The sequence below is a fragment of the Strigops habroptila genome, chromosome 5 (genome assembly GCF_004027225.2).
Source record: "Strigops habroptila isolate Jane chromosome 5, bStrHab1.2.pri, whole genome shotgun sequence".
Lineage (NCBI taxonomy): Eukaryota > Metazoa > Chordata > Aves > Psittaciformes > Psittacidae > Strigops > Strigops habroptila.
This window is the reverse complement of record NC_044281.2, coordinates 49606270-49631137: the sequence shown is the minus strand read 5'-3', so window position 1 is coordinate 49631137 and position 24868 is coordinate 49606270. Positions and strand designations below refer to the sequence as shown.

Sequence of the window (24868 nt, the reverse complement as noted above, 5' to 3'; positions counted from 1 at the left end):
ATGCAGGCTCAGAGAATGGGTGCTGAACCTGGCCTGGAGGTTCAGAAGAAAATCAGCAAGTAGAAATAATGCCACTGGGCTTGTACCTTTGATGCAAAGTGTTTCATCTAATTAAACATAAACATCTAGAGCGTGCAGTATACTGCAACCGAATGTCATCCTTGTTGCTAATGCAAGTTCCTTTTGATGCAAGACTTCATTGTATTTGACCTGAAAAGTCTCCTAACTTTCTCTGTTAGCTCAAAATACAGTTTTTTACTGCGACCATTCTAGAGATGGACAATATTGCCTATTGAATTTTCTTTCTGTTACTGGAAACCATTTGGATTTGGGATGCTAAAGTGGTTTGCAGCAGGATGTGTCCTTTTGTAGATGTTGGCTATAGTTCAGGATATGCTTACATTTGTATTGTTTATAAAGTGTTTTTATTATTCAAACACTAGAGAACTAGTCTAATAACTATGTGCCCTTTTAGAGAATACTTACTGAAGTGGATCAATTTCTTCTTGGTTTTGGAAAACCATTGCATTTAATGACAGTACTTCAGTTTATACATGTTTCCTAAGAATTGACTTGTGTTCCCAGCACTGGAGGGAGAAAAGCTCAACATGCATGCTTGAGAACATGCTGAAGAGCATGCATGGTAGAATTCCGGGACAGGTGAAAAGTTAAGAGGGTAACAGGTATTACATAGCTACGCAGCTTCAGATTATATAATCCTTATACAGTTCAGCCAAGTGCAAATTTACTCCACCAGATTTGTCTCCTTTTTTTTTTTTTTTAATTGTTTTGGGAAGAGGGACAGAATTACTTCAAGTGAGAAAGTTCAGAAAACTATGGTGGACAGGTGAGGAAAATAACCCTCTGATGTGGTTCAGACTGAAAAACATAAGATTAAATCCATGGCAAGGCAAATATAATCTAGTTTTATAGTTATGTAAGACTGTTTAAAGTGGGTCATCAGTGTTGGGGAAAACCATGCCTTTGTTTCCAGGCCTTTTTGGTTTTTTTTAATTATTATTTTTTTAACATACCAAAAAAGGTTTTTTCTCTCCTCCCCTTCCCACACTAGAAGGAACACTTTCCTCTAGGGACAAAGATAGGATGAAGCTAAATATATCACTTGTCTACTTTATTCTCCATTATGTTGCTTCAGTGGTAATCGCTTGTTTGAGATTTACCTTCAGAGATTCTGCCTGACATATGGTGACGTGCATAATGAGTGTATGCAAACATACAGCAGCAATTCAAAATTCGTTCCTTACTGCACTGTGGTTTTAGTTGACAAATTGCTATTAACAATGGAAGGGATTTTGTAAGCATTAATCTACACACTTAGGGAAAATTTCACCTTAATTCTTTATTATGTGTGTGAGATGGCAAAGCAGCAGCTTAAGATCCTGCTTGAGAGTTGGGGCTATTTTGTTTTCTAGTTTCAAGTGATATGCAGGAAAGTTAAGTTTCTCTTCTTCGATTGTACCACCCTTTGCAGGGAAGGAGAGGAAGTTGCTAGAGTTTGAGAGCCATGACCTGTGTGGCTTAGATATGGATTTTTGGTTGATGTTTGTTTGGGTTTTTTCTGAAGCACCAGCTAGAAGAATCGGAGGAAAGAGAAGAATGATTGGATGCTTCTGCAGGAGAAGGAGGCCTGAGAGAGAACAGCCTCGGAGGGATTTTAGGTAGAAAGGGAATGGCTTCCTCAGCAGCCCTTCAGAACTGAGATACAAAGGGAAGTGCACATAGGTGTCCTCTAGACATCTGAAAATGTCGACATCAAAAACGCAGTTATCTCACAAAATTTTTTTTATACTGTGTTTCAGGTGACTGGGGAAAGAACTGAAATATTTACTTGCCCATTCATAATGGGAACCACACAATGTGAGGAAGAAGTGCATACTGCTGTAAATAATGTTCAAACTGTAGCTCTTCCTTTGATATTCCTGACTCTGTTGGAATTGGCATAATTGATTTCCAGCAATGTGAGTTGTGTCCAAAAAATCCAGCTTGCAACTTCTGATGATTGCGATAATTTATTTTGACTTTCCATTCAGCATTTAAGTCCTATTAAGCCAGCTTCTAGTTCATCCTGTATTTAAATTCTTTATAAGAGTTGACAGTAAAATTTTTCAGTTCATGCATATTGGCAAATAAACAGGTAACCATCATAATACACATCAAATGAGCATCTATTCAAGCTTTATGCAGAGCCTTTGATCAAGTACTTGATCGTAAGTCATAATGTCAGTATGCTGAACCAGAAGAGGACAGCAGAATGATGGTGGAAAAGATTCCAGCAATCTTGATGGAAGGGGTAATTTACAGTGTCTGAATCAGGTTAATCAAAATGGCCAGACCAGCTTTGTAGTTGAAATAGCAAATTACTTCTTGCCCAACTTATTCTGACTGAAGTGTCTATGGAACACTCAGGTTAATTCCATGGGCACATGTGAGGAGGCAATGAGTTCTGGTTGGAGAAGTCTGCTGGCCCAGGTGGATCCAGAATAGCTCATGTCTTCCTGGCCTCAGCCTGTCACGCTCAGAAATTTAAGCCATGCGTACTGAATCACATGTTCTGCATGATTTACATTTATCAAGTCACAAAACCATTTCCCCCTTCACACTCTCCACTATTTTGACTCTACTGCAGTGGCTTCTCTTACCAAAAATGGCTGCTGGTAAGTACAAGCACTTTTTTGTTTTCTAAATTATTATTCTTCATGATCAGGAAGAGACTGAAAATTTGCTCATACTATATTGGGAAGCACTGCTGGGAAGTAAGAATGAAAAAGATGAAGCTTTGAACTTTGCTGTAGAATACTGTGGAGTGTGGAGAAAGGAAAAATAGTGATAAAAGCACACACTAATTCGAATTTAGGAAGGGCAGGTCCATCCATAGTCAATACAGAGGATGAAGCTCTTGGAGTTGCTGCTTTGAATCACTCCACAAAAGGGGAAGAAGAGCTAAGCTACACAGCTCCTTGCTGCCAAAACATACAATTTCTCCTTTTCAGTTTCACTAGCTCCGATACGCACCTGACCCATCTGTTAGACAGCTTGGTTTGCAAAACAAGCAGAAAGCTGATGTAAGAAAAAGGCTTCTTTTGTTTTCATGATCTGAATCAGCTCAGAAAGAGATCTGTTGATTTGGCACATGTAGCGCAAAGGAGGGTGTAAGACTTAGCGGCTTGAAGCAGTAGGATGTGAAGTGTGGAGTGAGATTAGCCTGGTCTCCAGCTGGACCCTTGTGTGTGAGTCTTAAGGCCTCCAAGGGCCCCAGCTGTCTTCACTGCCTACAAAGGGACAAAGTGACCTGCAACTTCCCTTGAGCTGTGGTGACAACAGTGGCTGCTGTTGTCATATTTGAACATTACCTTTCCCTTCCCCATCTTTCACCCCATGTCATCTTGTCATCTTGGGGTTTTTTTTGTTGTGGGTTTTTTGTTGTGGTTTTTTTTTTGTTTGTTTGAAAACAGGATATACCATAGTCCTAGTAAATCTTTGTACTTTGTTAAGTATAAAGTCAATAACTAAATGATGGAAGGGTTTTTGTGGCAAAAAAAAGGCCAAGTCTAACTTCTCAGTTGTTTCAGTGGCGTCATTGCTATCTGCACTACTAATGCCACAGAATTTTTTTATAAACCATTCCTCAAAAGCAAGGAGTACCCAGAATTTTTGCTTTATGTTCAAGAAGAATGCACTTAAAGTATACTGCAGAGTGAGAGTGTCCTACCACACCTGTAGAAGTGTCAGAGTTCAGTGCCAAGCCTAGTGAAGCTTCCTTTCCCTTTTATCACATCTGGGTTCTTTGCATTTTGGCAAGCAGTCAAAAACTGATTTAGCCCTTTACAGGAATTAAGCATTGCCCTCAGACATTGTAACTCAAAAGACTGTGTCCAGTGTATGGTGTGAAATTAATCAAAAGGAAAGAAAATTAATGACCTGCTGTGGTGCCATCCATCAGGATATCACTCAGCAGGTGTGAAATTAACTCGCCTTGACTGTGGATTAAATTTAACAGCATGACGTAAAACTACAGAAACTGTTTCCGTTATTACTAGGGAGCAAACGTTTTTAAAGATTCCAGCTTAATGAACTGCTTACGCCATACACTGGATGGTCCTATGATCATTTAACAGCATGAGTTTAGATTATGTTCCCTAAGAAGATCACGTATTACTGTATCAGTAAAAATTGTTCAAGGCAGGCCACAGAAATGCGATTTTAATTTCTATAATTACTGTGCACCAGATGGTGGGCGTGCACTTTTTTCAAGCGCAAGTACTTCAGCTCAAATATAAGCAGTTGTGATCTTTATTTAAAATTCATCAGATTTTAACCTAGGTGATCAAAATTCTCTTGTTGTGACCCATTATGATGACCTTCAAAGAAATGTGTAGGCAAAACCTCACTATTGTTCGCTATAGTTACAAAAAAGCCTCGTTTCTTTTCTCTAAAAGCCTTGTTTCTTTCCAGATCTGAATTATGAGGCTAGCAAAACTACCTACTAATGTTAACTACCCACGAAACACTAACTCTATTTTGCAATAAGTATCTAATATTAGATTATGTACTTAGAGCATTTGATAAATCCTAGTTAATTTAAACATTGGTTCTGAAAGAGCAGTACTACAAAGATTCAAAATACATTACTGGTTATTAATAGCTCAAGAGAAGTGAGGAAAATTAAGGAAATGTATTTCACAGTTTGAATCTAAAGATCTTGATATTCTGCCAACTATTTTCTTCTTCTGTCCCACCCCGTTTCCTTATGTGTATACACTTTTTCCTCTACAGTTGCCCTGATTTTATTTTATTTTTATTTTTAAATGGAGTATTTATCACTGTTGTGAGAGCTCCCTTGGACTTCTGAGTTCTTAGTGTTTTTTTCCTGAATAGGCCTTGGAACATCCTCCTCTAAAATGTTCAGAGTCATCTCAGTCCTTATTAGAAGTCCTGATGTTTTTGCCCTTGACAGAAAATAGTCGTGCATGTTGGGCTTTTTTTTCTCTCTCCTTTCCCCCCACCCCTTTAAATTCTGAATACACATTTCCAAGAGTTAAGGAAGTTGTTTATTTGTGATTAGGACAAAGACTTAGTTATGACTTGTGCGGTAGCTTTCTTTGAGGTAGAGCTGGCATGCAGCCATTAACGTATTTTCAGGATAAGGTGTCCATGGTATATTGGCACATGCTTGATTAGCTGGTCTTTAGGAGTTGACTCATTCAACCTCTTATTAAGGAGCATCTGTGCTTTGCAAAAGCAGTACTTTTTTGTTTGAATATTGCTGATCAGAAGGCTGTTAGAGAAGTGAAGCTCTAATTAATGCATCACAGCTGCGGTAACAAACTTGTGGGGATTTTGTGTCAAAACATAATTCTGACGTTAGCATTAAGAAAATGGTTTTGATTTGTAACAAGTATGATGTAACTACTGAGAAATGTTAGAGTTGTTTTTAGAGTTATCCTGCTCAGTTTCTGTGCCACTGGTAGTATTTCCTTCAAGGATAAACCCATAAGTAGTAGCTCAAGGGTCACAAGATCTGTACTGTTCTTGAACTTAAAAGAAGAGCTCTGTAGTCCTTTGGAAGAATATTCATTTGGGTAGAGCTGACAAGATATTTTAGACATTTCTTCTCTTCTTTGGAGAGAAACATCAGTCTTTATCCATTTAAAAATGAGGGTGTGAGCAAGTACGAAGGTCTAGTGCTTTGTAACATTATAAGCATTAACAATGTGGGTCAAGCTTTTAACAGTGAACAAAGGTTAGATGATTACTAGAATACTAGAACACTCATATTTCATCTGGAGCTTTGGGCTGCTTTCTTTGCCTGCATTAGTAAATGGATAGTTTAACATGAGTGTCTAAAGAAACTTGCTTTTAAGGCTTAGATTGTACCATGATGCTCTTGCAACTTTGCTTATATTGAAATTAGCCCTGGGATACCATGTTCAATTGCCTGCCTGCAGTTTGGGTTTTACATTACTGGGTTTATTAATTGTACTACTGTCTGTCTCTTGTTGATGGCTTTTATAGTTGCCTAAGCTTTTATGATTAATTTGTAGCCCCAAGGGAGGTAGGGAGAGAAGAGGAAAAGAGATAAGTTTAACTCTTTCTGTGGAACTTCTCTAGCTTTTAAGACAAGTGAAAAGCCAAGCAGGAGTGCTCTGGCAGCAAGAACGTTTGACTGTCCTGGCAAACCTTTTTGTCAGTCCATTTTTCTAGGAAAAGAGCTTTGCACATCTGTTTTACAGAACAGCCTATATAAGCTGGGTCACACAGCTGTTCATGGTGTCTTGCATTCAAACTGAGTTTGTGTTGGCTGTTTTTGCCATTTGGTTTATACTCTTGTATCTATAATATCCTGTCATGAAGGAGCATGAAGCTAATTATGGTGTCTTCACAGCAGTGTTTGATAGGTTTTTATGCAGCACTACTAGGTTGTGTTATGAAGAGAACTCTGATTTCTGTACATTGCTTGTAACAAGAATATACAAAATTGGTCTGTCAGCATGCTCACAGTTAAGCAATGTGATGTTATATGCCTGTGAGTATGGGTTCATGGGAACATATTTGAATTTCTCTTGATACGGAATGACTAAGGACTGCAGCTGGCATTAGCAGAGATGGTCCATTGCAAGCAAGTTGATTCAAGGGAGGAAAAAAAACCCATAACAAAGTCAAACAAAAGCCTTGCTGGTTCAGTGTGATTTGCACAGCTGATATTGACCCAAGTAGAAGCATTTGTTCATGTTCCAGGTTATGCTTACAATGCTTTAGCTTTTGATGGGCTCGGAGCACATGAGAAAAGAGAGCATATGCTAGCAAAGATGAGGCAGTAGTCACTGGTTAAAATCATTGAGTAGGGTTGGGTGGTTTTTTTGTTTGGGTGTTTTTTTGGTGGTGTGGTGCTTTTTTTTTGGGGGGGTGGTCTTTTTTGGTTCTGTATGAGGAATGAAGATTTTGTTTGGCTTTTCTCATGGCATTTTCTGTATTTTCTCAAACTGCAGTCAATAAATGTCCCTTCCCAAAGGGATTGCCGGTCTGTATACTTGTGATTGTTACTGTAAGTCAGCCAAGGATAGACAGAAATTTGTTATATAACAAGTCAAAAATGATGCTATTTAATAAGATTTTTTTCCTGCATGGAAAAAAAATTGTTTAATTAGCAGTCAAACCACTTATTTTGCCCTCTAGTTCATTATGTGTTAAGCAGGTTTATGCCACTGATTCATATGGCTCATTACAACTCGTAAATGTCACCATAAAATCAGTCAAAATGAGTGTTAAAGTGTCTTGCTGTCATTAGTTACCCAGTTAGTTGGTTTTGGTGACAAGTTTGTAGATAAAGTGTGAATTTTATAATTCAAGATGTCATAGGACTTGGATAGCATGCTGCTTCTCAGTGTGAAAAAAGACAGCCTATATCTAAAGCTGTAGCTGAAACTTTTTTCCTGGCCATGGATAGTACCTGCCTCTCCTTGTACATGTCAGTCACGCTCTGTACCAAGTTTAAAAGCAATAGATGCAATGGTGGTAATTGTCAATAAGTCAGTGATGCCACTTCTGGGAACACAGTACCAGTGAGATGCTTTCATTAAATCTCTGTGTTCTTTGCCCAAATGGCAGTCAGTCAAGATCTGGAGCATAAGCTCAGCGTAAGCTGAAGTAGCCACTTCTGTAATAGTGCAGCTGACGATTTCCAGATGCCAATTGCTGTAATAATCGCAAATACTTTACATGTAGTAAAGTAGGTACATGGAGGTAAGATCCTGGAGTCTGCCTCTTAGAAGACTGCTGGCATTATGAAAAGGAAACTAGAGTATAGTACAGAAAGTGATTTGCGTCAGTCATTTGACCACTTGATCAATCACTATCACTTGATATTATAATAAGATTTTATCACTTGGTAATATAATAGTAAGTCTCAGTACTTTACAATAACAAGTTGTAATGATAAGCAAATAATGCCCAATGGTAAGTGACTCTAGAAGATTTTGTACAGGGTATATGTTTTGGTAAATTCCAGTTAAGTTGAACAGGAGAACTCTTTGAGGCTAAAGCTTCAGACTGATTTATTTTAACAGATCCAGGATCCAAATCTCTTGATAACTACAGTAGTATCAGCTGCAGTTACCACAGCCCTACAGGTATCAATGATGTTTGTATGGCTTTACGTCAATCTATTTCAAAGATTTTGGGATATTACATGCTTTTAATTTTTTTAATATATGCTATATATTGTGTATATATAGTAAATAAGGTATGGGAATGTACAGGGATAATAGGCCAGTGGCTCAGTCACATAATACAACTCTAAAGGTCTAGCATGCAGCTCATCTGTGAGACAAGACTATAGATGTGCAGAATTTAAATGGGAATGGCTTCTCTGGTTTTATTGGGATTGATGTGGTCAGGGTATATCAGTCCACTGCAAATTAGGCATGGAATTTGGTCAAGAAGGAGATTGCAGTATTGCCACCTGATCCCAGATCATTTTAAGGAACCTCTAAAGCAGTCTCATAGATAGCTTTTGTTTGTTTGCTTGACAGGGGGTACGTTTAGAGAAGTCATAAGTGACTGAAGAGAAGCATGTCTTTTTTTAAACTGTAACTTCAAACTGGAATGTCACTTTTGGTTAGTCTCTGTTCGAAGACAGATTTCCTCTGGTTTTAATAATTTATGTGGAAACTGTATGAAAGATTTGATACGTGGCAGCTCTGAAATAAGAAGATTGATGCTACTCTAGATTTGTGATCTGATTTGGATTCTGACCTAATTTCTTTTAGTTAGTGATTGGTATAGGACTTTGTGGGGTACATGAGTTTATGACTTCTGGAGATTACTGGCTGATATTTTTGAGTTATGAGCTAATCCTGTTTAGGAATAGGATTTTCATCTGAAACCTGACAGGCCTTTAAATTCTTCCTGTTTTGCTTTAGAATGACAACTGTAAAGTGTACAGAAAAAAAAAGAATTGTTTGCTTATTTCAAACTGTGTTGCGGCTTTCTTCTGCATAATGATTTTGTGCATGGGTTTGAAACATGCTATTTTCCTTTAATGCTTAAACAAAAGGAAAATCTTCCATTGAAGTTGTTAGTTTTGCACACGCTCTAAAAGCTATATGGAAAAACATTGTGTACACATTGCCCCAAAAATGTTTTGAGCCTTTCCTTCTGGATTTTTCACATGTTGCCTTGTAGCTGTTTGCAAAGCAGCCAGACTAGAGATAAGCTAACAAATGCAAATTCACTGTTCCATTTGCTTACTCAACAACTGTGTTCATATAGAAACACTATCTTCCAGATGTTTTCTTCTTGTTAGCAGTTGCTGTCATGTGCTTGTAAGGTATGACAGAGAGAACCTTGTTCTTGAATTCCACGCTTAGTGTGGGGTTGCATCTGCTTTGTGTGCTAATTTGGAAGGTAAGCATTTTGTCACCTGTTTCCAGAGATTAAGTACAAATTACTTACCAGTGCTATGTATGAGGTCACCTTTGTGAATTTTTATTAAACTTTGTAAAAAGTGTACAGAAGCAGAAAAATAAAGGCTGTTTGCAGCTTGAATGTTAGAGTGCTGTATGTAGGATTGTACCTCCTGCAGCTGTTTCGTTTCCTTTCTGTTGTACGCCTCTTGATGGGAAGGGAAGCTGAAACGAGGTGGAGAAATGAGAATTTGTGCTCCAAGTGTAATGTGTATGAGTAATACTATGTTGTATTGAAAATATTGCTCAGACTGTGTGGGTTTTGTTGCTGGTTTGGCATGCTAATATTAATGAGGTTTTCCCTTTTTAGTGAAAGGCATATATAACCAGGTCTAGTGGAAGGTGTCCCTGCCCATGGCAAGGGAGTTGGAACTAGATGAACTTAAAGGTCCCCTCCAACCCAAACCATTATATGATTCTATAATACTTGACTGAGCTTGATGTAAATTTCTGTGCATCTCTACCCCAAAACTTACTGCTTCAAAAGAGCCTTTGCGATACATTTGTATACTGAAACCTATTGACGTTACACAGAAAATTTGCATGACAGCTTGGTGACGTCTTCATCTCATTGGTAATGGGGGTTGAAGTGAAAGTGAGGGGAGTAGGAGGATGTCACATTAACATGGGCGATGTCATGCCTTATGTGACATCCCTGCATCCTAGCACACAGAGTTAGAATCATGCTCCTGCCTCCTGAAAGCATAAGAGGCTGCAGTTCTGTGGGCAGTGTTAACAGTGAAGCAGAGCAGCTAACTCCCAAGAGTTCTCCCACACAAATCAAGACAAATTTTGTAGTTCTGCGGATCAGTGTGGGTTTTATCCACACCCCCCCCCCCCTTTTTTTTTTTTTAATTCCCTGCTGCATTCCACACCAAGTCTTGAGAGTTATTTATGGTGCGTTCAAGGAAGATGCTAATTCAGCTACCACTCATCCTCTCATCCTACAGCTGCTGGGGTAGATGGAGCATTCTCTCTCACTGAGGCTTTCTGTGACTCCTTCAGAACTGCTTTAGCTATCCATGTCCACCTCCTTATCACAGAATCACAGAATGGTTTGGGTTGGAAGAGATCTTAAAAGATCATCTAGTTGCAACCGCCCTGCCATGGGCAGGGACACCTTCCACTAGACCAGGTTGCTCAAAGCCCTGTTCAGGTTGGCCTTGAACACTTCCAGGGAAAGGGAGCCACAGTTTCTGGGCAACCTGTTCCAGTGTCTCACCACCCTCACAGTAAAGAATTTATTCATTATGCCTCGTCTAAATCTACTCTCTTCCAAGTTAAAGCCGTTCCCCCTTGTCCTATCCTTACATGCACTTGTCAAAAGTCCCTCTCCAGCTTTCTTGTTGGTAGCTTTAGATACTGTAAGCTTCTCAAAGGTGTCCCTGGAGCTTTCTCTTCTCCAGGCTGAACAAGCCCAGCTCTCTCAGCCTGTCTTCACAGGAAACGTGCTCCAGCCCTCTGATCATCTTCGTGGCCCTCCGCTGGACTCGCTTCAGTGTTCCATGTCCTTCTTATGTTGGGAGCCACAGAGCTGGATGCAGTACTCCAGGTGGGGTCTCACAAGAGCAGACTAGAGGGGGAGAATCACCTCCCTTGTCCTGCTGGTCACACTTTTTTTGATGCAGCCCAGCATATGGTTGGCTTTCTGGGCTGCAAGCACATGTTGCTGGGTCACATTATGCTTCTCATCATCCAACACCCTCAAGTCCTTCTTCTGAAGGCTGCTCAATCCATTCTCTGCCCAGCCTGTATTTGTGCTTGGGATTCGCCCGAACCAGGTGCACTTCGTCTTGTTGAACCCACCTCTCCAGCCTGTGAAGTTTCCTCTGGATGGCATCCCTTCCCTCCTGCATGTCAACCACCCCACAGAGTTTGGTATTGTCGACATTCAATTCCACCTGCCTTGTCACTGACAAAGATGTTGAACAGTGTCAGTCCCAATGCTGACCCCTGAGGAAATTGGTCTCCACTTGGACGTTGAGCTATTGACTACAACTATTTGAGTGTGACCATCCAGCCAATTCTTTATCCCCCGAGTGGTGCATCTGTCAATTCCATGCCTCTCCAGCTTAGAGACAAGGATGTTGTGTCTACAGTGTCAAATGCTTTGCACATGTGCAGGTAGATGACCTGAGCTGCTTTTCCTTTATCCATCAATGCTGTAACCCCAATGTATAAAGCCACCAAATGTCAGGCACGACTTGCCCTTAGTGAAGCCATGCTGACTGTCCGACCACCTCCGTATTTTCTGTGTGCCTTAGCACAGTTTCCAGGAGGATCTGCTCCATGGTCTTGCCAAGCGTCAAGATGAGACTGACCAGACTGTAGTTCCCCAAGTTTGTTTTTTGTTTGTTTTTTCCTTTTTAAAAATTGGGATTATATTTCCCCTTTTCCAGTCAGTGGAACTTCACCAGATATGATGGCTAGTGGCTTAGCCACTTCATCCACCAGTTCCCTGAGGACCCATGGATGTATCTCATCAGGTCCCATAGAATTGTGCACCTTCATGTTCCTTAGATGATCTTGAACCTCATCTTCTCCTACAGTGGGCAGTTCTTCATTCTCCCAGTCCCTGCGTTTGCCTTCTGCAATTTGGGCAGCGTGGCTCAAGAACTTGCTGGTGAAGACATTGACTACCTTGGCCTACTCCATGTCCCAGGTAACTAGGTTTCCTGTTTCCTTCCAGAGAGTGCTTACGTTTCCCCTCATCTTTCTTTTATCAGTGACGTACGTATAGAAGCTTTTCTTGTTGTCTTCGATGTCCCTGAGCAGATTTAATTCTAGCATTAGCTTTTCTAACCTGATCCCTGGTTGCTCAGAAAATATAGAAATAAATAATATCAAATATTTGCAGAACTTGATTAGTTTTTAAAAGTTTTTCCAAATCTGAAAAAGTTCAGTCTGTAGAAATTTGGCAGACTTCTGTATGCAGCTGATCTGAATATTACATAAATCACATAGAGCTTCAGTTTTCCACTCTGAACTTACCTGGTGTAGATATGCTGGCAGTATTCACATGGGAAGAGGCTATGCTGCCTCAATGTCCAAGCTGTTTGAATGTTTTATAGTTTTTGTAATCACACAACTCAGATTGTGAGGCATGAAAAGGAGGCTGTTTGTGGGAATGGTTTTGACTTAAGTTATATGTGTATACATGGGATTAAGCACATTCGTTGCGCTAGGGGAGACTTCTATCTGTTTTAAGAGCTGCTAGTCAAGTTCTGCTCATTTCCAGCATATTCCTGCAAAGCACATAGGGAACAGGCATTTTAAAGCAGAATTTTGAAGTCTTATTCACAAAGTGCAACACAGGAAAACCAGAATCCTTCTCTGGGGATGAAGGTACTATTGGAAATAGTCCGTGGGAAGATTGCGGTTTAGAAAGGGACCTGAAATAAGGCAACAACAGCATACAGTATACAGCACGTAAACTTAAATATGAGAATTGACCGAACTTGTCTGTAATTGCTTAGGATGAAAGTAGATGCTTTTCACACATTTGCTTAATGATACTGTACAGTGTATTCTGGGGCTGTCTGGGAACCAGAATGGGCTTTGTAGTAACCCGCATAAAATTTCATTGACAAAATACTGTAATTGTGGAAAGCTGTTGAGTGGAATAATGTCTATAACTATCCTTTCTTTCATGGTGGAGATACAATTCTTTCAAAGCAATTTCCTAAGACTTGTGTCATTTACTTGGCTAAATGCAGCCAAGGTTTGTGGCCAGAATACATTTACTTGTGCCTGATACTTAGTAGAAATTCTGTTGATGAAGGGATGCTTGTCTCTTGCAAAAATACTAATAAAAAGGTTTTGCAAGATTTTAATGGTGCTTTTCTGGTAAATGGTTGCAAGAATTGTTGTATTGGCTCCAAAATTTTTTATCTGTATGGGTTGTTAGTAAAAGCCAACTATGTGTAAACTAAATAAGATGCTTGGAACAGGTATTTGAAACATGAAACTTATTCATTTATTCTTTTAAGTTTTGGTAAGCATTTAAAAGTCCTTAAAATATGCCAGCTTGGCACCTTGAACTGTGTCTCTAATGTGTGTATTCTCACTTGACACTGGCTGCTGCTGGTGTTACTGTGAAGTCTAGTTACATATAGACTAATATCGATGCTGTTCTTTGGTTTTTACAATTGTGTTAAAAAGGCAAGGTTTCTGAGATGGGCGAATGTAGGCTTATGGCAGTAACTATGATTCTTCAAATAAGTGTGAGCAGCACTGAAATACCTTGAACTTGTAATTTGAAGATAAAAGCTATCATAAAGAACGTTAGTCCTCTAAGTGGCTTTTGTGTATTCCAAACACATACCAGCGTGTCTGAGCCTGTTAGTAGTCACGAACCTTGTAGTCTTGATGTGAATTGTTTGACAGACTTCAAAAATAATTGAATTATCCCTCACAAAGCCAAATTAAATCTTTACAGGAGTGGAGAAAAACATGTGATCTAAATCTAAAATCAGAACACAGATAAAAGTCTTGTTAATTTTAATACTAAATATTAGATACAATGAATGTGTGTTGCGTGGGACTTATGTAATGATTCTTAAGTAGTTCAGTGTATCAGTAGACTAAGGCAATTATACTTAAAATGGGCAAGGGGAGAGAAAGGCCAACTGCCATTTTAAAAACTGGATATGAAATCATGCACTGCCAAAAGTGATCTTGCTTTTATGTAAACTAGCACTTAACAGGTGTTTGAAAACAAGCAGCTTTTGTGGTGAGAAACTTTGTTCCTGTTCAGCCAAGCAAATGAATTTTGAGCAAGTTGAAAAGAGTTAATTTATTTTCTTTCCAATCTTATTACTGTTACTTGCTGTAACAAAGGGTCATTACCAGGCATTGCAGGAGGAGTTAAAGGGTAGTGGAGAGATCAGGCATAATGCTGAAAACCTAAATGTAAGGAGAGACAAGACACTGCTTTTGGGTTATACTTTTTCTTCTGTTGCTGCAAAGTAGTACATTGCTAATGATCGTTTTATAAAAAGAGGATGAAGTGCGTTCAGCAGTGGGTTCGTCTTCTCCAGTGTTACCAGTGTAATCACTCAGTGTATTGTGTTCTATTTCCTAAATGAAACTCTCTGTTCTCTTCGTTACTTAGCAAAAAAAGAAACAAAAACATGTGAGTCAAGGTGATTTTTGTAGTAGTCTTTATTTTCTCAGTACTGTAAACAAATGCACTTTTTTAAAATCAAGTAGCATCATTAAAGTGGATTTCTGAATGATGAAGATTATTCCTTCTTTAATTGCTGCAAGTCATGATGATTTTTAATTTTTTTTTTTTTTTTACATGGTGTAAACCTTTTCTTTGGACTAGTTCTGACTATTTTGGACTGAATCTATTGCTTGGTACTGGCTGTACTTCTTTTTCGTTCTTCCTGTCCCTGAGCTCCCAGCATTGATAATTCCCTATTCAAGATCAAATGAATTATTAGAAAAAAAACAGATTAATTTTTCATGCTACAGAAATCAACTGTGCATATACATAATTCTTTGTAAGTAATCCAACAATAAATCTATGTACCTTCAAAATAATGTTTTACATTTCTGGGTAGCTGTCTAGTTTGATTTTATATCCTCTGATAGAATGCACCAAAGCCATTAAGGATAGCTCTTGTATTTGTAAGTTATGAGTAGCCAGTCTGCTAATTTCGTGAACCAGAAGAGTAAGACTGGCCTACTGGGGTCACAGCATCTATTGGTTGGAGCACAAGAGAAAGCACCGGTGAGCTCCGACTCCTCATGCTAACCTTTAAGTCTGTGACTGCTGTATTTATCAGGACTGATGGCGGTAAGGGGTAATAGTATTTTGCGATTACTTACAAGAACATATTGCTAGCTAATGGTCTGAGCACACAGGCTAGAATTCATATCTGAACAGGGCGGGTAGCACTGTGTTCTCTTGAAGTAATTAGGAGTTCTTACAATTTTTTCAAAATTAAAACAGCCTCCTTCACCTGACATGCAAATAGTCAAGCCATTTCTTCACTTCTAATTCTCTGGCATGTCTAAAGAAAGCTAATCTTGAGGCTCACTGTAACATGCACTCAAACCTCAGAAGCAGACCTGTGTCATCAGGACAACCTGTGAGAGAACTCATCAGGAAAATCACAGAATCACTTAGATTGGTAAAGACCTTTAAGATCATCGAGTCCGACCATTAACCTAGCACTGCCAAGTCCACCACAAAACCACATCCCTAAGCACCACAGGTCTTTTTAAGTCCTTCTGGTGTGGTGGCTCAACTACCTTCCTGAGCAGCTTGTTCCAGTGCTTGAGAACCCATCTGGTGATAACCCATTCACCTGCTTCTACTGTTAATTAAATCTGCTTCAGTTTGCAAAGGGTAAAACTTTTTTGAAAGTTTATCTTCTGATCTTTTTCTTCTTACCTTGACTACAATCTGTGTCAGATCCACTGGGGCTGTCGTTGTTGCTGTGGCATCAGCTGTGCAATGCTAATGAGTTTCAAGAAAACGCAACAGCAGTCTCTGCCTGATGCAGCCCATGCAGGATCTTTATCAGTCTTGTCCTGTTTTCAAGAAGGCCATGTCTCTCAGTAATGTTAACTGTAGAAATAGCAACAAATTCTCCTGCAGGAGCAGCTTCCTAGCATTTTGGTGAAGAAGTCCTGGCTGCAAGTTATGTCCTGGCTGTGTTTTATTGAATATATTAAGATTATGCAGAACTTGAGGAAGTTGTAACACTATTAGGTCTGCAGGTTTGAGTGACTGACCTAGACGACCTTTTGCTGAACTAACTGGTGATGGAAATTTGCAGTGTTCCTAAAGTATGCTGTCCCATCTGCCATGGGTTACATGACTCCTGTCCTAAAAGGTCAGTCTGTCCTGCCTATGAGCTACGTTTTTATTCCATCTGTTAATATGAATGTTCTCAAGATGATGCCAAGAAGAGTTTACTAAATATATGCGCATTTTGGGGAACAGATAGTCCTTGAGCTGATCAAGTTTTCCCAAATACCAAAATTCAACAGCTTTTGACTGCCCTCTCAAAAGGCAAGTGATGGAAAATTACTTCCTGTGACTTTCGTCACATATATATTTCTTTACTTCTCAGATTCTTCCTAATTCATTTGGGATTTTAGTCTGTATTAGAACTATTTTTGCATTCATTTGTATTCATATATATATGAATTCATACATATATGTATTCAACATACAGTCATATGAAATACAACTCTAGAAATATCCTAAATTCAGAAGGAAACTGGTACAATGTAAAAAGGAGAGCAGTAAAATATGATTTCTTTTTTTTGAGGAGAATTGGGAATGTGTAAACCTTAAAATGGGGGTCACATCAGTTTTTCAGTGTTTAAGCAAAGCATGAGTAGTTGAAAAGATAACTTTCAGTAACAGTTCTCAACTCTCAAGAAAAGTTTTCTTATCCTTATGAATTCTTGATTTACAGCTGTGATTTAAATTGACTTTCCGAATGTAGCAAGTATAATACTCCAAATCCTACAGAAATTCTTTTTTTTCCCCTTTAGCACATTGGAGGGAGAGGAGAAAAAGCTGGTGTTGAAAAATTCAGACCTCACTCCTACTCTTATGAATTGCTGTTAGTGTTCCTGTCTCCATGTGTGAGCCCAAGGTCCAGGCTTGTGGTTTAAACTGTAAACAGAGATGAGATACTTTTATACAAGAATAAATGTGCACAGATGGAGGTAATCAGAAGTGACTTAAATGTGTAGGCTTTTTTAGACGTGCCAAAAGCCCACAATACGAAATTGACGTTGATGAGGACTGCAGGTGCAAAGTATGCTCAGACAAATCCTTAGTGTCTGATTTGTAGAAGGTGTTCAGACACCTATACGAATAGTCAGGAGTGTCTCATTAAGTGCAGTGGGAGTTGTATATCTGGGCGTGCTCACAAATCTCTTGGACACCTCTTTGCATTGAGATTTTTTTTAAATTCTTTATTTTTGCTGTGCTGTTCACAGTTGCCATAATTAAAGGCTTTGGGTTGGTTTTTATTTTTAGGGCTTGCCTTACAGTTCTCAGTTAGTTATGAGAAATTCTAATGTTGTGGGCTACAGAATAGAAACAACAAAAACTTTCAAGGACAATACTTTGCGTAACATGAAGGATTTCTGTGGGGTTCTTTAACCTATTTCATACACTAAAATAAAGGAAAGGGACCTCCTGTGCTTTAAAAGTTTTAATAATAAATTGAAAAAAGAACTCTTTGTAAAGAAAAAAGAAAGAAAAAGACAAGAACACTTCCATAGTTACACCTCTGAGGCATCTATTCTTTAAAACTTAGAAGAAAAATATTTTAGAATCTGTTAACAAATTCTGAACATTTTTTATTGGCAGTCATCTGGCACAACTGACAAAAAACCTCCTTATTTTCCTTTGTGTGTTACTTCCATTTAAGGCACACTTCTGTAGTAAAGGAAAATGTTGGTGTTGGCAGAGATTCAGAATTTGTTCTCCTTCCTTAACAGTCATAGTGATTAAATGTGGATAGTAACATAGCTTTTTATTTAATAATAAACTGTAAATGAGGGGGTTTTGGTTGTTGTTTTTTGGGGGTGTGGGTTTTGTTTGGGTTTTTTTTTTGGTTGGTTTTTTTGTTGGGGTTTTGTGTTTTTTGTTTTTTTGGGTTTTTTTTTTTTTTTTTTTTCAATGACATATTCTTGCATGTAAGCCCTATATTGCACAATAAACCTCTGTGAAGGTGGTAAATCAAACTTCATGTTCTTGAAACTATTTTCACCTTTGTTCCCTTCCTAGCCTCAATATCAGCCTTTCTTTCAAAAATCTGAATGTTAAGATATTGAAAAAAAAAAAAAAACCAAAAGACCCGAAAACAAAAAAACCAAACCAATAACCACCAACCAAGAGACCTGCATTTTGCAGAATTTTGTACTACTTTCTGTGGCTTATGGCCATTTCATCCTGTCATATAGCATACATATTTTAACAGGCAAACACCCCTCTCCTCTTTCTAACCTCAGTTTAGTGTAACATGATTTTTCTCTGGCTTTCACAAGTGTGGCCTTGCTGTGCTGACAGCTCTCTTACATTCTGCATTTTCCTGTATATACTAGTTTGACTGTGTTTCCCTTGCACGCCCATCCTTCCTTACATTCCTGTTCTCCCCACTGAAACATAATCTCTTTGTCTTCACTTCCACGCTCTGCCCGTCCTGTTCAGCAGTGAGGGATGCTTCCTACCTCCACCTGGACTATGTGCTGCCCACATTGGACTTTCCAATCTTGTGGAGACTCTGGGAAAAGTGTCTTTTTGCTTTCTCTAGTGCTCCTCCCTAAGAGGTAGGAATTCTCCCTTTAATCTTGGCGAAACTACTTCACTGTTCTCCTCAGATCTCTTCTGAAAACTTTGCTCTGCTGTGACATCTACAGATAAAAAAAGAAATGAGACTCCCAGTCTCGTTAGTACTACTTCCTAAGGTTTGTTTCTTTGTGTTTCCAGTCCATCCGCTCCGTCTTACCATCTGCTTTTGCATAGCTTTGCTGCTGGGCACAAGACATATTTTTGTCCTTGGTACTGTCCTATGACAAGCCAAGGCCTCCTAGTCTATATGTAGGATTTACTGTAATGCAAATACAAATCTGGAGGGGTAGGTCTAATGCTCAAAATCTGGTGTGTACAGTATGACACTTTCACTTATGTACTCCAGTGAAATCCAACTACTACTGGGCTAGCAGATGGCAATTGTGGTAATATCTTTTTTCTTTTTTTCCCCCCTTGTTCTACAGACTGTACTGTATTGTACAATTTGGTACTCTTAGGTACCCAAAATTTAACTTTCAAGACAGAAAAATACGTATAAGAATTGCAACTTGATTTGTGAAAAATGTGGTCAAGTTTGGGTGGGGTTTATGATTCACACAAGTATATATTTGTTTTTTTTTTAATAGATATGTTACTTGAGTTTGGTGCTGTGTGCTTTCATCTTATAAATCGACTCAGATCTTCTTAACTATTTAACCTTTAGCAATACTGTTAGATGAGCTACTTTTTCCCTCCTTCTGTTTTAACTGGAAGCTTAGGTTAGGTGGAGATGAATGGATGAGCTGTTTCACTGGATTTTGTAACCAGCCTTATCTTCTTACACATTATTCCTTTCGTTTCTTTTAATTCTATTTTCATTGTAGGTAGTACATAAGATTATGTGATATGTTGAAACCTAGGGGTGGCTGCTTTTCTTCCTTGACTCAATTCACTCTTCTGCTTTGGGTTTGGTTTGGTTTAGCCAGTCCCATTTAAACGCTTTTCTTGAAAAGTTCCAGAACAGGTATTTAATTTAATAGTCTTTCCAAACCCGATCTTCTGAAAATTTCTTGCCATGTTGAAATAAAAAAACCCCAAACAAACACCCCCCCGCCCCCCAAAAAAAAACAAACCCAAAAAAAAACCTCCACAAAAAAACCCTAAACGACTCTCAAAACCAAAAACCAGTGGAGGAGGAAGATTAGGAAATGTTAGTGAATATATTTTTATTTTAAATAAATTGAATTCAGTGGATGACTTATTTTTTGTAGTTATGCAACGATAAGTTTCCAGATGAATTCTTCTCAAGGTTCTCGAATTAAAATTGTGGGATGTCTTGGCATCTTTCCCTTTTTGAAAGGGAAAAGCCATCTACTTTTCTTTGAAAATGGGTTTCTTGGAGTTGAGTATAATGTGGGGAAGTTTTTTGTTAGAGGTTTTGCTGACATTTCTCTAAGGCTTGCTGGTTTGCATTTTTAATTTTCTTCATGTTTATGTGCTTGCAGTATTTGCAATGTCACTTCAGTTTTGCTCACGAAACATTCTAACATTTATCTTTTACCCACTGCTAATGTTAGATCTTTGTTATTCTTGGTTCCTACTTTGTCCTTCAAACTTCTCCTTTCTCCCTGTCCCTTAAAAAGATTAAAATGTTGACTAAAGTGGGGAAAAATGCCAACTTACCAGGTTATCTTTTCACCATCGTGCTGTCTTAAAGGTGGTTTTCTCCTGTATTTTGAGAAGCATATTTTACAAAATGTCTTGTGTGTTGTTCTTTGGTTTGGGTTTTTTTTTTGTTGTTGTTGTTGGGGTTTTTTTTAATCTCTACATACACACGTGCAGATTGTTTGTCTTGGGTTGTGCATGTTTGCTTTTCTCCCCGCTAAACTACTTATTCTAACATGACGAAAGTGTTCCTGTTCGGTTGTTGAGAGTTGCCTCAGAGATTGCTGGCCTTCAATGGGGAATGAAACGGGGTTTTTTTATGAAGTTTTACATCTAATGCATTATAATACTCAAAAGCTAAAGAATTACCATTATTCTTTTTAGAGACTGGTGTGATATTATTTTTTTTGTCCTTTAGTTTGAGAGAAAGTGTAAAAAAATCTCAAGTAATAATTCTTTCTATCCCCTCAAAAGACTAAAATGTCACCTGACGTGGGGAAAATACCTATTTTTCATTACCACGCAGAGAAACAAAATTTTTTTGAAAAGTGAGTTTTCACCTTGTTTGAATTAGAAAATATCAAAGGCCATAATATGGTGGAGGCATAGTGCGTTTAGTAGTGTAAAAGAATTTAAAGGGTACTGTATACCAACTGGTACTTAGAGGCCATTGGTAGGAGGAGACATCAAAGCATCAGGGACAAATATTTCTATTTGTAATGTTTACCTTTAGTGCTTTACATGCTTCCCCATCCCTTTTGTGGCACTTTCCTACTGTGGGAAGAGGGCGTATGGTGGAAGGGTGGTCCAACACTGGAGGACTTCCTGCTTGTGGACCAGCAGGGAAGAGATCATGAGAGGGCATGGGGGCACGATAGTAAAATGCAGATGATACATGCTGGTCAGTGGTGGCACCAAGTAACATGAAGATTTATGATATGAAGGAAGGAAGAATACTTTGCCCCCACTTCCACCACAAAAGCTGAGGGAGATTTTTCTGCGTTTTTTCCCTAGCCATGGAGCCTGAGTGGAGTTGTGAGGGGGTTTTGAGGACCATTGTGTTCTTTTGCCATTTAAACCTACCATGTATGGTCTTCCTCCTCGTACTGGGAAATAGAAGCCAATCGGACTTGCCAGTCCAGATTTTTCTGCTGTACTACAAACTGAGTGAGGCTAGAAATGGACATTTTGGATTTTTTACATTACCTAGATTGAGAATTAGGTACAAACCCATTTATTTGGGTACACATGCCGTCAGTTGCTTTGTCATCAACTGGGACAACTATTGCAAATGAAACTTTACCTGCAGTAGAGCCTAACAAGCCATACCTTCTTAACTTTGGTGACCTCTGGTTTGCAGTCATCGGTCACAACGAGCTACTGCAGGTCAGTGCATTGAGTACTTGCAGCTTGCAAGCCAGCTGACAGCACTGACTCTGTCTGTTGGGAAAGCTTTTGTTTCATGACAGAGATATGTTTGGCTGGTATCTTTTCTCTTGGTCAAGCTGATAGAAGCTTTCTCTGGTTTTGGCTTTGCAAGCCAAAGCAGAGCTCTGGTTGAGGCTTCAAAGTAGCAGATGTAACAAATTGGAACCTCATGCTACTAGCCAAACTCACAAAACTTGTTGCATCTATAAAACAAACATTTGGTGGGCTGTTCTTTTGTTGGATTTGGAGTTCGAAGTTTAGATGATGTAGAAGCGTATAAGGGGAAGAGGGAATGGATGTATCAAGTATTAAAATCCGACTTGATAAAGCAATCTGAAAAATCTGATATGCACCAAAATCATTCTGTTCTATAGCAGTATGTGCTTCTTGGTTTGTGCTTATATAAAAATGCAGAAAGGATGTTATGCAAGTAAGTGTTTCTTTGCTTGACACTCACTACGCAGCCACCTGTTAAAACATAACGGTATGGATGGTTCCCAGTACGAGATATGGGAGATATCACAAGCTTTGCTGCTTGTGAGGAAGTATGTTTACTAAGCTTCAGAAATCAGATCTTGTTGCTGGGGAAGTAGAATTTGAAAGCCTGATCAAATGAATGCACACAAACTTTCAAAGTAGTACATAGGCTGGAAGATAGTGTTGTGCTAGTAGCAGAAACTGAGCAGCCAGCTGACTGGTTCTATAGGAAACTTTTCTGTATTTACTCTGTACTTTCTAAACTACAACTGGGGACAAGGGTAGATTTAAAAGCATTCTTTTTTCGCTATCTTCAGATGTAACAATTGAAAACATTTGAAAAAAAACCCAAACCCAACACCCTTCTTGACACTGTTGTGCAATATTTAATGGAAGAAAACTTGACTGATAGCCTAAACTCAGTATCAGTAAACATAATTATGCATTGTCAGACCATTGAGGGGTATTTATTCTCAAAGTAAACATGAAGAAACTAATGGAAATTGACAAAGTCCGTAGAGGATGGTTAGTTCTGTCCCTACTGTCACCTGTGGTTAGATATGTGGGCATGCAGTGCTTCCAAGCATCTCTGCCTATGTGATTTTGTGTGTAAAACAGGTTGAAGAAGGTGGCTGGTTTGGAACATATCAAAGTATTACTTGCAGTTTTGACAAACATTAAACTGCAAGAGTTTTAATGAACTCTGAATTGTCACTGACCACATTGAAGGAGGTAGTGTTCACCATTTGATACAAGTAATCAATGTGACCCTAGACCTTGGAGTTCCTGAGCTGGAAATGCTTATGTCCTGGGTTCTGCAGTAGCAGTCTTTTTTTTTTTTTTTTCCTCCTTCTTAGTAGCTGCTGCAGTGCTGTGTTTTTGACTTTCAGCCTGGGAATAACGCTGATAACACCGATGTTTTTAGTTGTTGCTAAGAAATGCTTACCCCGATCAAGGACTTTTTAGTCTCATGCTTTGCCAGGGAGGAGGGGAAGCCGGGAGGAAGCAGAGACAGGACACCTGACCCAAACTAGCCACAGGGGTATTCCATACCACAGCACGTCATGCCCAGTATATAAACCGGGGGGAGTTACCCGGAAGGCCCAGATCGCTGCTTGGGTCAGGCTGGGTATCGGTCGGCGGATGGCGAGCAATTGTATCCTCTCCCCTTGTTATTTCCCTTATCATTATTGTTACTGGTGGTAGCAGTAGTGGTTTTGTGTTATACTGTAGTTGCTGGACTGTTCTTATCTTAACCCATAGGAGTTACATTCTTTTGATTCTCCTCCCCATCCCTCCAGGAGCAGGGGAAGAAGAAGAGGGGGGAGTGAGCAAGTGGCTGTGTGGTTCTGAGTTACCAACTGGGCTTAAACCACAACAGCTTAGTATGTAATTTATACCAAATATTTTCATAATCTTGCATGTAAACCTTGAATATGTTCTTGCAGTGCCTGTAGTTTTATTTCCTATTATTGTCTGCAGCATCCTTTTGCTGCCTGTGTAGCAACCTTAACATAGACCTGTAATGTCTTATGCAAACGTAATGCTATATTTTGTCCCTGATGACTATTGAGAGCTGTAGAAATGAAAGTCAGATCCATTCCACTACACATATACACACTAAGGGCTGATCCTTAGGGAGTAACTCACTGCAATTGTTTTGAAGATAAATTGCATAAAGATCTGACCTTATGAGAATTTCATTTTTTTCTGAAGATGATACATCGATAAAACTAACAATAATATTAAGAAATAGTAGTTCTGAAGGAGTTTCTCGTTGTCTTGGATGATTTACTTAAGATCTTGAAATAGGAAGTTCTAATTACTGATTGTGGCTTTCTCATAAATGAAAAACTACCTATTCGTTGCTCAAGGTGAAAGCTCTAACAGCTTAAATATATCAGGAAATACCAATAACTCTTTTGACAAAGTTTCCTTTATCAATAGTTACAGTTCTATTGGTATATGGAAACTTAGTAGTTATGCATTACCAGTTGCATTTGTAATCTCCTTTTTGTCTGTTGGCATAGCACTCCTGATGTTGATTTAGTATTTTTTTAATGTTCTTTGATCTGTTTCCTTGGTGTTGCATGACCCAGTATATTCAACCATTCAGTTTGTTTAGCCCTTGTCTATCAGACTGCTCTCTCTGGTACCTTTTAATCTGCTTAACATTTGATTTCTTTGCTCTCTCTTAAACTGTCATTGAAACATTTTCTTACCTCATCTCTGGACTCAGAGCATTTGGTATTCTTCTCCCTGCCTCACCTTTCAGTTTCTTAAGCAGCTTAATACTTTAGTCTTTCCTATGGAGATTTCCACACAAGCCCTCAGATTTTTCTCTACAACTTTCTTCTCATATCTACTGTTCTGCAACTGTGTCAATTACTGTGTCAATGAAATGCTGATAACATTTTTAACTATGAACAAGAATTTGCAAGGAAGACCTGAGGTTTGTTTTCCTATTGATGATATTGTTGATTTGTAATCTGTTACGCCTAAAATGTATGAATACAAAATGTCTGGAGTTTTATTTATTTATTTA

At 38.8% G+C, this 24868-nt stretch overlaps 1 protein-coding gene across 1 annotated transcript in view; it reads left to right on the top strand.

Annotated features, from left to right (window-relative positions):
• Nucleotides 1–24868, top strand: part of MGAT5 (alpha-1,6-mannosylglycoprotein 6-beta-N-acetylglucosaminyltransferase) — a 135062-nt gene that overhangs the window by 14565 nt on the left and 95629 nt on the right. The gene's annotated exons all lie outside the window — the stretch shown is intronic.